Genomic DNA, 16,472 nt, shown 5'->3' with positions numbered 1-16,472 from the left:
CTAGGCTCTGTGGTTTAACCCACAGCGCCACCCGCGTCCCTCACAAAATACCATAGGATACTCCAAACTTTCAGAGACAACCCCTAGGGGCTGAGGTCTTTTTGCCTACAAAATATTTGAGGGGGCTGCCCCTCTAAAGGTGATGGACATTGCTATTCAAATGGTATGTGTTCGCCATGCCTTGTCAATTATGAGGGGCGGGACTTACATGGCCCCCCAATATTTTATTCAAGTTGGCACCCCTGCTTCAAACCAGTAGTAAAGAGTGTCATTCAAAAACCTACATACATTTGTGTAGCACATTCATGTTTTATGGGGGTTGGATAACCTAGGATATGTTTGTTCATGATGCTACTTTCAATTACAACTGGCTAGAAATTATTGGAGGAACCAGAACATCTTGTTATAGGGAAAGGGAGGAGCATAGACCCCCCCAAGTCCCCCAAAAACTGGCCATGGGAAGGTCAGGAGAACCTTCACAAAAGCACACAGTGGAGGAGAGTTTCCTGGCTCCCACTCAATGAAAAATTTGAACTCCGACTGCAGTGTCCACCCAAATCTTTAATGCTCCCATCAGTGTGATACATGGGCAAAATGCCATTCAAAGGCACAGCAGGTGCTACACATAGCCAAGCAAGCAAAGACATTGATCCAGGAATGACATAGCTACTTCCGGCCTGCCCAGGAGGTGGGGTTGCGGGCTTCACGCCCACCCCACGTGAGCGGGGGCTGGTTTCAGCCCCCGCGAGAGCAGGGGAATCCCGGCCGTGTCTGCCCTATTTAGGGCCGGCGCAGAGGGGGCTCACCCTCTTTTCGCCAGCTAGCCCCCACGTTTTCCCGCCCTCCCTCCCTTTAGGTAGGCTTTAGGTAGGTCTCTGACTTTGCTATGGACTTCGGTCTGTCGCCGCAAGGGGCATGGTAGGAATTTTTCCCAATTGGCAATTTACAGCCATTTGGTTTTTCGCCTACCTCGTAGCAACTCGTCACAACTCTTCGGGATTGGCGGTAGGCATTGGTAAGAAGGGGTTAAGAGGATGGGGGGGAGGAACGCCATCACCTCCCCCCAGTGAGCGAAGGGTGGTCCGTTAAAGGACTCCGGGGGGCGTGGCCCTGTCCGAAGCCTATGGAGGTGTGGGCCAAAGGCACGCCCCCGAGCGGTGACCCGGGGGAGCTCCTAGTCGACGTGCCTCGGCGGGAGACTCCCCCAATATAGTGTTAACCCTTCCCCGTGTCTCCAGCAAATGGGCTGGAGCCGGATAGTCGTTAGGACCAATGCCTAAGCCAATGCCTCTCATTCCTGAATTCAATAAAGTTGTGGCCTAATTCGCCCAATTAACCTTAAATTATGGTGTCTTGTGTCTTTATTTACCCTGGTGGGGGGCGGGAACTCGCCACGCAAATACCCCAGTTTAGGAGCTAACTCCTCTTAAGCCCCCCCCAAATATTTGAGGGGAGGGGGCTGGGACTCCCCGCAAAAAGGTGATGGGTATTGCCATTCAAATGGGGGGGTGTGCCATGTCATGTGATTGATTATGTAGGGTGGGGCTTACTGCCCCCCACCCCATATTTTATTCAAGTTGGCATCCCAGCAACCCTGTTGTTAGGGAGTTGGGCCGGTACTAATTTCTCACCCATGCGCAGTGATCCCATGTTGAAAACAAACACATTTGTATCCACTGTATTAATGCGCCAAGGGACTTTTTTACGTGCCTTACTGACCAACAGGTGGCGGAAGGAGCGAGCCAGATTCTAGTGAGTGAGACTGTCCGGGGCTACAGTACTGGTTTAACTCTTTCACTGGTCAGAGCTGGCTGGAGAAGCTAATGGGCAGAGGGATTAGGAGAGGGAGGCTGGGGGAAGAAGTGGAAACTCAAAGCAGCTTAGGTTAGATTTCTTTTCAAAACTATAGTTAATATATATTTTTTTTAAGTAAACAAAGGAATTGTACTGCATGGAAAAAATATTTACAATTTTAAAAAGATACAACGAATTTTCACTTTCATAGTTGACAATTTTAAATATTGCTTGTAGATAGATAGATAGATATCTTATTTCAGTAACTCCGGAAAAAGTGTTAGGAGAGGCAAAACATTTTAAATTAAAGGAAACTGAAAGAAAATAGAAGACTATCAAATAATTAATCCTAATAAAACAGGGAGAATACATTGTGGACAGATGGTAGACTTTGAGAAAGCCCCCAAAGCAAAATTTAAACTGAAGACTCATAAAAATACCAAGATGAAGATTTTAAAGAGAATGAAGATAAACAAAAACACCTGATGACTAGAAAAGCCAAGGGAAAATTAAGAGAAATGAAAGAATGTCAGGGGCAAAAGCAAGTTTCTTTACCTTTCAACCAACAAGTCTTTGGATGTAAAAAGGGTAGGAGGATATGAAGTTGGCTTCAAGCAGCATGAAGAATAAATATAGAAAATAGAAGGATTTTCATTTAAAAGGCAACTGGAGAAGCCATTTCGTAAAAAGAACAGGAAGGGGTTTCTGTTGCCAAAGTTAGAAAAACCAAGACTGGGGAGATTTTAACAGAGGTACGACTTGAAAGTGAGAAGGGTCCAGGGGGATCCAGGGGGAAAGAAAGCTGTGCATGTGATAAAGAGCAAAGCAGAGGCGCAGAAGACAACATAGTTCCATTTAATTTCATGTTAGCTCAGGATGCAGCCAATGTGGGATGCTTTTTGGGGACTACAGATAAGCTCCTTTCCCAATGGGCAGAACTTCAATGTATTTCTAATGTGGCTTCCAAGGAGTAGAACAGGCATCTCCAACCAGAAGTAGGGCATGATCAACAATCCAAGATAAAAACTGGCAGTTATCTCCCACCTGGAGGCAGCGGGGGGGGGGGGGCAGGGTGTTTGGGTTGGGGCTGGCTTCTTTCCTGGGGGGCTCTTTTCTTTCCTGGGGGGGCAGTGGTATTTGGGTGGGGGCTGGCTTCTTCGCTGGGGGCTTCTTTCCAGGGGTGAGAGGTGGGTGCAGGGTGTTTGGGTGGGTGCTTGTTTCTTTCCTGGGGGGGCAGGGTGGTTGGGTGGGTGCTGGCTTCTTTCCTGGGGGGCTCCTTTCCTGGGGGCTTGCTTCTTTCCTGGGGGGGCAGGGGTGGTTGGGTGGGTGCTGGCTTCTTTCCTGGGGGGGCAGGGTGTTTGGGTGGGTGCTGGATTCTTTCCTGGGGGGCTCCTTTCCTGGGGGCTTGCATCTTTCCTGGGGGGGCAGGGGTGGTTGGGTAGGGGCTGGCTTCTTTTACGGGGGGCTTCTTCCTGGGGGTGGCAGTGGTGGTTGGGTGGGGGCTCTCTTGTTTCCTGGGGGGTCTTCTTCCCTGGGGGGTTTGCTTCTTTCCTGGGGGGGCAGGGATGCTTGGGTGGGGGCTGGCTTCTTTCCTGGGGGGCTCTTTTCTTTCCTGGGGGGCAGGGGTGTTTGGGTAGGGGCTGGCTTGTTTCCTGGGGGGGGCAGGGTGGTTGGTTGGGGGCTGGCTTCTTTGCTGGGGGGCTCCTTCCCTGGGGGGGCAGGGGTGGGTGCAGGGTGGTTGGGTGGGGGCTCTCTTCTTTGCTGTCGGCTTCTTTCCTGGGGGGCTCTTTTCTTTCCTGAGGGGGCGGGGGTGTTTGGGTGGGGGCTGGATTCTTTCCTGGGGGGAGTGCAGGGTGGCTGGGTGGGGGGTGGCTTCTTTTATGGGGGGCTTGCTTCTTCCTGGGGGTGGCAGTGGTGGTTGGGTGGGGGCTCTCTTGTTTCCTGGGGGGCTTCTTCCCTGGGGGGGGTTTGCTTCTTTCCTGGGGGGCAGGGGTATTTGGGTGGGGGCTGGCTTCTTTCCTGGGGGGCTTGCTTCTTTCCTGGGGGGCTTTCCTGTGGGGGGCAGGGGTGGTTGGGTGGGGGCTGGCTTCTTTCCTGGGGGGCTTGCTTCTTTCCTGGGGGGGCTTTCCTGTGGGGGGCAGGGGTGGTTGGATGGGGGCTGGCTTCTTTCCTGGGGGGCTTTCCTGTGGGGGGCAGGGGTATTTGGGTGGGGGCTGGCTTCTTTCCTGGGAGGCTTGCTTCTTTCCTGGGGGGGGCTTTCCTGTGGGGGGCAGGGGTGGTTGGATGGGGGCTGGCTTCTTTCCTGGGGGGCTCCTTTCCTGAGGGGGCAGGGTGGTTGGGTGGGGCTGGCTTGTTCCCTGGGGGGCTTCTTCCCTGCGTTGGGCAGGGGTGGGTGCAGGTTGGTTGGGTGGGGGCTGGCTTCTTTCCTGGGGGGGCAGGAGTTGTTGGGTGGGGCTGGCTTCTTTCCTGGGGGGGGCAGGGGTGGGTGGAGGTTGGGGGCTGGGGGCTGGAGGGATCCCTGGGGGGGTTGGGGGTGCATGGTGGGCGGGTGGGGGCTGGCTGCTTCCTCTCAATTGTCAGAGGTGGCTATAGGCACTAATAACTAACCACTGGTCTCTAAATGCTCCATTGTAATTGTAGCAGCCTTTTGCTTGGCTAAAGAGAAAATCTCTCTGTGTTCTGCTTGCAACTCTTTGTACAAAGATTCTTTCAGGTCGCAGTGAGGGGGACCATTCAAATACCGTGAGCCCATTGGAGAAAAGGTAGGCTCTGAATGGAATAATACATTAAATATGCAAACTACGTATTCCAAAGAGCTTGTAATGAGCAATGTTGGTTATCCAATCACTTTTTCAGAAGAGCTGTGAACTCAAAAGCCAATGCAGTCTGTCTCGGTGCTTCCAGCAGGAGGGACTTCTCTTAGGTTCAAAATATTTTTTATTAACAGGCCAATCAAATCACATTAATTCCAAATCACATTAATTCCAAATTATACAGCCAAATTTTTAAATTTTTTGTTGGGGGTACCCATACTTCAAGCTCCGAAAGGGGTCCAAACATCACTCTTGCTGCTGCTTTGATTAAACAGTTCCATCCAGTTCTGTCCAGATAGTATTTTTGTTATTTTCTTCATCTTGTTGTTGTTATCATATATTCCTTTCTTTGTGATCTCTGATAATCTTCACAAGCGGGTGAAAGACAAACATCTCCTGTGTGGGTTTTACACTCTCCAAAAATCATATCACATAAAGGACAGACGCCATTTCCACACCTCCATTAAAAACATTCCCACAGTCTGTCCGTTGATTCACAGGCTTGCCAATCTATATCTCAGAGGGCCCTGCCAGGTCAAGATAACGTTCCGATAACCATACATTCACATTCCAGTGACCCTGGTCCTCCTCCCCCTCATCCTCCTATGGGCAAGCCTGTCTTCACGAAATTCCATTTATAACTGTGTCATAAAACTTTCCTTCCATTCCCCGGTGTTTCCACCAGTTCTCTCTTTAATCAGTAATTCATTCCCACACAGTTCTTGGTCTCCTGCTTGTGATTAATAATCGCAACGATTCTTCTTTCTGGAGGGGAGGGTTATTGGTACTCACATAAGGCAAAAAAAGTTTTTTCCTCCCCCCCCTTTCCGTTTCACTCCAACATACCAGTCTTTTAATGATGATTCTTCACTTGATTTATTTGTCCAACCCGTCGCTCCGCTCACAGAGATCCCATTAATCAGCAGTCTTTACTCCCGATCTTCACTTGATGTATGTGCATTAGCTTCTTTCCAATTATATATTTCCAATTATATATTTTGAGCCAATGCGAACCAGTGCGCTGATTAGAGAGAGTGTCAGGGAGAGCCGATCTCACTCAAGGGCTTCGTGCCAAGTGTCCACACCCCCTTCTTTCGAATCCGGGGGTGAATTATGGACACAGCTGGCAAGGCAGTCCCCCCCATCCCCTTGGGGGGGGGGCAAGGGAGGCTACATACTCCCATAGCAGCCTCTTAATTACCTTGTGTGGGTCGGAGAGATGTTATTGTCGGCCATCTTCCAAAGCGCCCCCTGGTGGCCCCCAGGAGGGACTTCTCTTGTCAGGACACCACTGCAGGGGAGGCCCTTTCCTGTGCCATCAGCACACAGTAAGGTACACCTTTTGGTGGGACAGCCAGCCTTGTTTTGTTCCAGCTCTTTTTTTACAGATCTCACAGACCTACCTGTGCCAGAAGCAGATCTGCTACATTGACAAGTAAGAGGCGGTGTCAGAACTCTTGATACATCAAGTGAACATCTGCAGTGTGGGATTGACTTCACTGCTTTAGGTAACGGGCTGTTTTTGCTCCTGTGTCTGGAGGGGAGGGCTGCTGAAGACCTTAGTCTCTTTCAGGTGCATCTCAGTGACTCCAGAAATAGAATTTTGCAAGCCTTCAGGAAACTTAATGGCAAGTGAGCTTCACACTCCACAATTCAGTAATCTTTTTCAGTACAATCCTTTTGGGCTGGCTTCTCCATTTCCCCTGCTTGATCTCTTCACAGTTCTGTCCAAGAGCCCACCACACTCAGGGGAAGCCAGCTCTTCCTGCAGAAGTCAGGTCAGTAAGAACAGTTGTGTTCCAAAAACATTTCTCTGGAATTGGCGGGAAAGGGCCGGGGACAAACTAATGAGTCCAGATTGCTTTTCACAGACCGGCAGAAGGAGCTTCCAGGCCCATGAATTCACACTTCAGAGGGACAAAGAAAAAGGTGAGCATAAAGGCAGCGTTTGAAGACTGGAACCAGTCTCTCTGTTGTGTCCTGCAAATTAATGGCAGTCAACATGGCACTCTGTGACTTAAACATATCTAGGTGAATATCCCTTGCTTGGGAAGGGATAAATCCTTGATTGTGTTCTGTATGCAACTTCATAACATTTAAGGGTTTTCCCCCCTGAGAGAACATTCTGTATTCAGAGTGTTCTCTCAGGTTTTGCTTTTCACCTTGTTGCATTGCCAAAAAAGAGAGCAAAAGGCACTGGTGTTTGGCACTCCTGGTTTCCAGGACGGGGTTCAAGTAACTGCGGTGCCCTTGCTTACTTTCAATGCAACCTCTCTCTCTCTCTCTCTCTCTTTATCTATCTCTCCCCCCGAAGAACTAAATCAAGCAACTTTCTCCCCTGATACATCGTCACTGGATTACGTGGATGTTTCCCATCCTAGCACCCCCAGCCATAGGGAACAAACCACTTACTACTACTTCTTCTTTTAAAAAAAGACTGTCTCTTAATTTTCCATTGTTTGTTTAGGAAGTAACCTAACTATACAAACAAATGATCCTATTTAGATTATGCAGAATGTGGAAAAGGCCGGGATGAAAGAAGAAATGGCATCACGCTCACTCATTAGCAGAAGGTCCTTGCCGTCCTCTAAGTCAGTCCCCGCGCACTGAGGTAAACCCGGCGGGGCGTTTTGGCTGGTGGGCTGGATTTATGAGCCTGGTGGGCCGGACTTGGCCTGCGGACCATAGTTTGGGGACCCCTGCATTATAAGAACCGTCCATCCAGATCTTCAGGAGGGCCAGGATTGCATTTTGCAACATTTTCCACATTAGTTTGTGGAAATTTCTTTCTTACTTCGGGGCGGTATGTTGATGAAGGGAATGGCACACCTTCCTCTGCAACAAGATTTTCAAATTCCACACTTATCTGGAACATGCACATTTTTGCTAGTTATCTGAGGAAACATTGTACAGTAAACTGGAAGAGGAAGTGTGAGTCATTGGTGCTCCCATGCTGACGAGGGAAGGCGGGATCTGGACCAGCAAGAGCATTGCCTGCGCAGGGGTGGAGGGAGGAAGGGGGAGAAGGCAGGATTGGCATCGCCCGTCCACCCTGCACCCATCCCTGGGTGGTAGATCACTGCCAGTTTTTATATTGGATCGTAGATCACACTCTACTTCTGGTTGGACATGCCTGACCTAGAGGTGTGAGAGGAAAATGACTGATAAGCAAAACAAAAAATCCTCTTGTTTTTCCTCAGAATAAGGAATAAAATATTTTTTTCAAAAAATAATAATACTTTTGCTACAGTTTAATTACACTGATACAACGCTCCCAGATCCACGATTCAAAATGACTCCAGCATGAGCCTAAACAAGGAGTGGTCCCAGGACCAAGCTAGGAACTTGATGAACATATTGCTGCTGCCACATCCTGGCACGGCCTTTGTACAACACAGGTCTGCAGTTGCTCTTTCCTCTCATTTGTCTTCTGAATCAAGTTAAAGAAGCTGATGTGTGTTAATTTCCTATTTTATATTGCTATGGTAATAGGATCTCTATACTTCCCTGGAGTTTCTTTGCTTGAGCTTTGAGCATGTGACCAAGACAACATTTTTGACTTCAAAATTGTATTAAGTGGATTGGGAGAAGAGATTGCAAGTATAATTTGGGTAGCATTCATTGATATTTTCCAGGGTTTGGTCTCTTTCAGCCCATCAATCTGAAAATAAATACTGCTGCCATTAGGTTACAAACTGCAAAAGTGGCCACACACAATGCTATTGCTGCCTTTGCGCATCAAGGCTATGTGAAGGACATAATGTAAGCATATGGATTTCATATCACACAAATTTCCAGGGGCGACTTCAGAAAATAGCTACTTGTGGAAAGCCTGCAATTTTTTTTTTAGTAAGTGAGTTATGTAAAGATTAGAAAAGGCCAGACCAGAATACTTTATAAGGTAAGAACATGGATGCATGCCACATGAAAATATTTAAATGTCTTCCAGATGTGAGCACCCACCCACCCTCTTTCTGACTTGCAATTTGATGGTTGTATTAATAAAATACCAAGCATATACACTTACATTTAGTTCAATATTTGTTTGTCTCTTCTTTTTGCCCAAGTTCTTCAAGTCAAAGATCCCCTACTGTGTAATAAATCCAGAGAAGAAAGTTGAATCAGCTACCAATGAGATAAAACATCAAAGTTTCAAATGCTTTGAACCTTTTCAATTATTTTTATGGGTTTATAATGTAAACGTGCAAACCTAGGGTATAGTTCAATGGCAATATGTTTTGTGTGAACCACCTCAGAAGTGAATAAGGTGAGAACAGGTACCTCCTTGTTCACTGACACGGTTGCTGCCCAAGAGTTCTTCTTGCCCTGCCTTCTCACAAACTCGGTGCATAAGCTAAGCACAGTGGGCTGGATCTGGACAGGAAGCTAGGAACATTTATGCTGCAGTCCTAACTGTGTCTACTTAGAAGCAAGTTCTATTGAAGTCAATGGAGGCTTCTTCCCATGTAGGTGGGTTTAGGCCAGTTCCTACTGAAATAAGTGGGACCTAAGTCATGGGATGCGGGTGGTGCTGTGGTCTAAACTACAGAGCCTAGGGCTTGCTGATCAGAAGGTCGACGGTTTGAATCCTCACGACGGGGTGAGCTCCTGTTGCTCGGTCCCAGCTCCTGCCTACCTAGCAGTTCCAAAGCACGTCAAACTGCAAGTAGATAAATAGGTACCACTCCGGTGGGAAGGTAAACGGCGTTTCCGTGCGCTGCTCTGGTTCACCACAACCCCAGAGTCGGCCACGACTGGACCTAATGGTCAGGGGTTCCTTTACCTTTAAAGGTAAAGGGACCCCTGACCATTAGGCCCAGTCACAGATGACTCTGGGGTTGCGGCGCTCATCTCTCTTTATTGGCCGAGGGAGCCGGCGTACAGCTTCCAGGTCATGTGGCCAGCAGGACTAAGCCGCTTCCAGTGAACCTTACCTTTACCTTCAAGTCAAGGCTGCAATCCTAACTCAGTTTACCGGGAGTGAGCCCCAATGAATTTAAAAACATTTACTTCTAGGTAGGCATGATTTGGATTGCACTGTTAGTCTGGATCCATCCTGTTCTCTACCCTCCCTCACAAATGCCACAACAGCACTGATCTATGCCTGCTTTGGCTGAGTAGCCAGCATTTCAGCAACAACCAGCTGAAGAACAATCATGGACCTCAGCCGGGTCTGGGTGATGATGTGGTGCAGTTAATGGGTTACAGGTTACTGTTGTTCTTAGTCTTAAGGATTAATATCTGCATAACAGTTGGGTTTCTTTTCCCTCTGTGGTCTGGGTCTCCTGGTTGAGACCCCTGTATTAAATACCTAAAATAGAAAACAAATAAAACATTTGATTCACCTAGCTAAAAACAAAGCTAGCAAATGAAACGTTTCCTTTTCCTTCTAGAAAAAAAAGCTACGCATTTGCTCTTTTGCTGCTTTGGAAAGAATTAGTAAATAACCAGGAAGTTATTGAAAGGGCTGTCACATGGAAGATGGAGCCGACTTGCTTCCTCCTGCTCTGGAGGGCAGGACCTGAACCAATGAATTCAAATTGCAAGAAAGGAGATTCTGGCAAGAAAGGAGATCAGGAAGGACTTTCTGATGGTACAGGCTGTTTGACGGTGGAATGGACTCCCTCGGAAGGTTCTGGACTCTCCTTCCTTGGAGGTTTTTAACCAAAGGTTGGATGACCATCAGTCATGGATGCTTCCATTGAGATTCCTGCATCACAGGAGGCTGGGCTAGTTGACCCTTGTCATCCCTTCCAACTTATTTTATTTATTTTTTTCAATGCTTATTACATACAAAAAGAAAACAATACCGAAAGGGGGTACAACTTAAGGGGGGATGGAAAAGGAAAGAAAATAAAATTTGCACAATCTGTTAATAAGATAAGAATTATGACAAAAAATTGTGATTGCAATTTCATGTTACAATAAAAATAAAAATCTCTTTATCTTTTACACCCGACCTCCCATTTATTCCTTAATTCTTTTTACATAAATTTACTGCCATGTCAAAATACTGTTTTTTATGTTAATATTTTCACATTTATAAATGTTTATATAAGCAATTATTAAAAACTGCTGGGATCACTCAAAAGCTGCTACAGATTTTAACATGGTATAATTTTGTTTAAGATATGATCTGAAGGCCTCCCATTTTGATACAAATTCAATTCTCGGTTAATTTTTTATTTTTTCAGATAGACTATCTAATTCAGCATATTCAATCAATTTTTGTATCCACTCTTGTCTAGAAGGAATTATGACGCTCTTCCACCTTGTAGCTATAAGAATTCTCACTGCCACTGTTGCATACAAAAAAAGATCTTAAAATTTTTTAGGAATATCTGAATCAGTAATGCCCAACAGATATGCCTCTGGTTTCCTAATAAATGAGCTTCTTAACATTTTTTCTAGTTCAAAGTGGATTTCCTCCCAAAATTTCTTTATTTTGCTACATTGCCACCACATATGGTACAGTGAGCCTGTTTGGTCTCCATATCTCCAACAATTACTTTTGGCTCCTTTGTACATTTGGGCTAATTTCCATGGAGTTAAATACGGTGTTGCGTTTTTAAACAAGTTTTCCTTTATGGCTTAGCACGTAGTAGATTTCCAATTATTCTTTCACAGGTTTTCCCATTGGGACATTGTTATAACAAACCCAACTCTAAAATTCTATGATCCCGTGATTCTATGAAAGTGCTCTATCATTGTTCAGACTCTGAATTCACTAGGTCACCCAAGGTCCCCTTCCCCCAGCCTAAACTCCCTTCTCATAAGAGATATTAGGTTTGAACTTTCCAATATCATTGCTACTAAGAACATGAGAGGCTCATGACAGTTCCATACAGTGTGTGTGTGTGTGTGTGTATGCACACACATTCTTTTCCTCCTTCTCCACAGTAATAAAAGACCATGAAAGTTACAAATCAAGCCTGGAAACATTTGCCTGCATGGTATTAATGGTGCCTCTGTGCCTGCATGGTCATTATTTCAGTGAGAAATAGTACTTACATTTAAAAAGACAGAAAAGCCACTCCAGGTAATTTAGCACTGAGTATCAGAACTAAAACTTAATTTCTCACTCTCCTCAGCTGCAACCCTAAGCACATTTGCTCAAGAGTAAGCCCCAGTGAACACAGACCTATTTTCAGGTAAATGTTCATAGGATTGTGCTGTGAAAACCTTTGCACATTCCTATTTGTGATAACTACTCCAACATTGTTCACTTGCCAATAATGTTCAGTTTGTATTTTCCTTAAATAGAGCTACTATATTTTCAGCTCCAATTGCATTCAGTATATAATAAGCACAGCTAAAGGTGTCAGGAAGTGCAGAGTACTATTTAGAACTGCACAAGAGATTTAAGGCAGAATATAATTGCCCAGGTTGGAACCTGGCCACAAGCTATATTTAATACATCCAGTCTTGCAAAAATACTGTGGGAACTTCAAGGATCACAAAAGGTCAGGACTTTGGTGTCTGCTCTTAGCTGAAGGACTGCAGCTTCATAATGAACATTACAAATAGTTCAGCCCCAGAAATAAATACTTGTTAATCAGTTAAGTTTTCCTATGCCAACATTCACTTACTGAAACATTAAATGCAGCAGGGAATCCAGGATACTGCTACAGGGTTTGTTTTTCTTTGGATGAGAGAGAGTACTTGAGAGCCATGATGTCTTTGTTTCAAATATTCAAGCAGAGCATAGTGAAATCAAGTTCTCAGCCAGCAGCAAAACTGCTAATCCTGCCTTAGGGCCAAACAAACATTCATTAGCTGCAGTTCTGGTTTTTTATTGAAAAATTGCAGACACACAAGGGGTAGATCCTTACCATGGATACAGCATGTGTATGTGAGGATTCTCTCTTTTCCCTTGCAAAAATAAAACCACCCACTCCTGAAGTTAGGAGCCTTAGGAGAGAAGTCCCCATCGACACCATTGCAGATCCCTCCCCCAAGTTGTTACTGTAGCTACATGAGTTCTAGTCAGGTCACACATGGCCAGTTGCCTCAGCACCATGGAGAGCTCACAGTGAGAAACCTGCTCTGAAAAGGGTTGGAACCTTTCCCACCTCTTACAGAGAGACATTCAACAAAGTTTTACTCAGAGTGAAACCTGATGTGATGGTCCCGGGGGGGAGGTTACCGTGAGGCGTGGTCAGAGTCTGGTCCTGGGTCGAGGGTCTGGAGACTGTCCACCAAGGGCGAAGCGGGGTCCAAAGCAAGAAGCCGGGCGTGGTCGGGAACTCTGGAAGAAGAGGTCTGGGTGCTGGCAGAAACAGGTTTCCAATGACGTTGCTCCCGCAACCTGGGACTGGGCTGACTGGCCTTTATCTCCTCTGGGGCCTAGGGCGGTCCCAGCCCACAGGTGACTCGCCTCTCCTGGCCTTAAGGCGAGTACTCCTCCTGAGAGAACCTAGTTCCCTCCGCCTCTCTGCCCTGAGCCTCTGCAGCTCAGGAGAGGCTGGAGGGTTACTGGACCCAGAGGCAGCCTTACCTTCTCCTGACAGAGCTGGGAGAGGAGCAACTGCGGGCAATGGGTCCTCAATCACCTCCGGAGCCAGAGTGGATTCATCTGGTGTCTGCTCCTGAGGATCCGGCACAGGTGCAGGCCCTTCAGATTCAAGGCCCTGCCCCGGCTCAGCCGGCCCTGGAGGTGGGGACTCCTGTGCAGGCTGGGATTCCTCCGGTTCAGCCTCTGAATCAGATTCCCAGGCCATCATACCTGACTAAGTTAGGTCCATAAGGTCCATATCTAGTTACATGATAGGTTCAGTTAACATTTCTCTAAGTATTTTCTTCTTAGTACAGTGAAAGCCCTACTTTCTAAAATGCCTTATTTTGATATAATTCACTAAATGTAATGCATCCTAAAAGAATAATTAAAGATGTTAGCCATACATTGAAACACACACTTATAGATTAGGGGACAGCATGTGTCTATGAATGCAGTCCATATAATCAAATGTCTATAAAGTTCATCATCTGATGTTCTTTTTACAGGAAATGTGTTTCCATAGGATGATTGTACAGGATGATTGTAGTCTAGAGTTAAAAGTGGTCTACTCGATAGCTCAGCTGGTTAGAGCATGGTGCTGATAACACTAGGGTTGTAGGTTCAGTACAGCTGCATATTCTGACATTCAGGGGTGGACTAGATGATCCTTAGAGACCCTTCCAACTCTACAATTCTATGGTTTTATGATTCTTACAGTTGTGGGTTTTACTGAAGGGTAATCTAAACTGAAGATAAGCCTCTTATTTAGCCAAACTGGTCTCTATATATTGTTGACTATACTTTTTTTAAAAAAAGTGTTGGGTTTTATTGTGAATATAGCCAATAATCTAACAATGACCCATTGGTAAGCTACATGAGTCAGTTGTCTCTATTGATACATTGCTTTTCCTGGATAGTATTCAAAGCATTTTACCCCTGTTTTGCAGTTGGCTTGATGCAGTAAGAAGGAAAAATAAGGTGACATTTGGAATGGCTAGTATGTCGTTCAGAGCTTTGTTCTCAAGATTGCCTCCAGACAACCTACATATCTACTGCTGGTGAGCCCTCTACAATAAACCTGAAGACACTGTAAGGGAGCTAAAAGTTCAACTTTGTTAGAAAACAAAGACTGCAGTAATAATCCTGATGCTATCAAAACAGTCTCTATCAGTGTTGGTGATGTTACACTGACACACTGCTGACTCAAACAGATGTGAAAGAATGGCCTTTATATTCCTAGTTCCTCAATCTCAAATATTAGGACAATCTCCACAATGTAATTTGGTTGACCATTTGAAGGGCTAACAAGTAATATGAACATGCTAGGATGGAACAGGTGGCCAGATGGGGTGCTGGGCCAAAGGTGCTCACCTGATCTCCTGACAGCTCAAGCTCTGCTGCTTGAGGGGCAGTCAGTGTGCTGCAAATGTACTAGCAGAAGCAACTCAGTACTCCTGCTGCTGCGTTTGCACTGCACCAGCCTCCTCACACTTCCTCCTTACCTTCTGTTAAGTAGGAGCAAAGTCGGCAGTCCCGAGGTCAGGTGAATGCTGCCTCCCCACCTCACCCCGCTGCCCACTCTTGACTTTGCTATACTCTACAGCAGCCTCCTTCAACCTGGGCTTCCTAGGTGTTGTTGGACTACCCTCAGGGATGATGGGAGTTGTAGTTCCAAGAATATCTGGATACTCAGGGTTGAAGAAGGCTTATCTGGAGGTGCACAGACAACAGCTATCTAGTAAAGTTTCTTCAAGATAAGTTGTAGATCCATGGATTGCAAAGGAAGAAAAATAAAATGCAGAAAACAAGATCACAAGGCAAAGAATACTTTGTTCTAATATGGCAATGCAGTCCATAGTATTTTGAATCAACTGTAAAGTCCTTATGCTGCAGACGTTACAATAAGCTTAGCAAGATTAGTAAGCCACTGTTTTTATGTGTATGTACTTGGAACTGTGTTGAAACTACAGGTTGACTTGTGCAAATTTATTCTAAATATGTTTTTTAAAAAAATGATATTTATTGAAATTTTACACACAGTAAAGAGTTACAGAATTAAAAAATAAAAAATAAAAATAAAAAAGATACAAAGATATAAAGACAAAATACCTGAAAAGTAAAAAACAATTAAAAACAAATCAATATTTTCATGTCTTATATTTCATTTACTTGTTTCCTGACCTCCTCACACCTCCCTTTTTTGTATTCCAGTTCACATGGTTAATTCAGCAAATCCCTTCCCTCTTTGTTTTTATCTTAATTCTATATCTTAACATATTATAGCTTCGTATTTTCATCTAGTTATCAATCCATTTTTACATATTCTTTTTAACCTTGTTGCTAAAGCCATTTCATTTCAATCCAACATCATTTTAACATTCATTAATTTTACAGTATTTCTGCAAATAGTCTTTAAATTTCTTCCAATCTTCTTCCACCAACTCTTCTCCCTGGTCTCGGATTCTGCCAGACATTTCCGCCAGTTCCTATTCTAAATATGTTTTGGGCTAAAATGGAAAAAGAAATGTGTTACCCTTCAGGACTAGGACATAAGAATGAATGAGAAGAGCAGTGCACTAACTAAAAAGAGTAGAAGTGCTTGCATAATAGAAACAGCAAGAAAACGCCATTGTAGCCCAGAAGGGGGCAGTGTAGAGCGATAATTTCCCCCCAAATAAAATCATTCTTGAAGACACTTTTGTAGTTTAAGGAACATAGGAATAGTGGGCCTCCACAGTGTGCTAGCGCATGTATGTGTAACTAAGTCTGATTTCTGTGTTAGTTTTTTTACAGTGAGGCTTGATACTGCATGCAGGCAAAATTACCCATCAGTTATCCTTGCTATTTAGCACTAAGGAAGCAGAGATATTCCCTTATAAAGATCATGCCGCCTCTCTGCACAAAGAACAAGCGTCCTTGAGAGGACCATAGTTGGGAATTGCTGACTATCGTGCAGACAAGGACATTTGCAGAATGAAAGCGCACGCCGATCCATTTGTAAATCTTCTTGAATATATGAAAGGATAATCAGACTGACGCAGACAGCTGAGCTATGGCACATCTCATTTGAATTCCCTCTTTCCCTAAGGCCTTGTCTACAAGAAATATGCATACATTGAGCTGCAAAAAAGCAGGAAACATGCTTGAGAACAATGCCTATCTCTACTGGAGTTCTGAATGCATTTAATTTTTTATCTACTGCTTGTTCTTCTAACACAAACTTTTTAAATAGCTTCATTCATGAAGCTCTGATATATCCCAGTTTCTCTGGGTATCGTTTTCTTCACTGTTGTTCAATGATGGTATTTTGCAACAGCTGCCCATATGCTTAATAAATGAATACCATAGAAAGAAGGGATCTTAGGCTT

At 45.1% G+C, this 16,472-nt stretch overlaps 1 long non-coding RNA gene across 1 annotated transcript; it reads left to right on the top strand.

Annotated features, from left to right (window-relative positions):
• Positions 1 to 4,345: 4,345 nt before the first annotated feature.
• LOC308477270 lies at positions 4,346 to 10,559 on the top strand. The gene is made up of 4 exons (XR_013986424.1): positions 4,346 to 6,385; positions 6,479 to 6,536; positions 7,113 to 7,218; positions 10,001 to 10,559. It is a non-coding gene; the product is annotated as an uncharacterized lncRNA (long non-coding RNA).
• Positions 10,560 to 16,472: the final 5,913 nt, after the last annotated feature.

The sequence above is a fragment of the Podarcis pityusensis genome (assembly GCF_964106645.2).
Source record: "Podarcis pityusensis genome assembly, chromosome: 5".
NCBI lineage: Eukaryota > Metazoa > Chordata > Lepidosauria > Squamata > Lacertidae > Podarcis > Podarcis pityusensis.
Note: the sequence above shows the minus strand (reverse complement) of the source record. Positions and strands in the feature narration are given on the sequence as shown.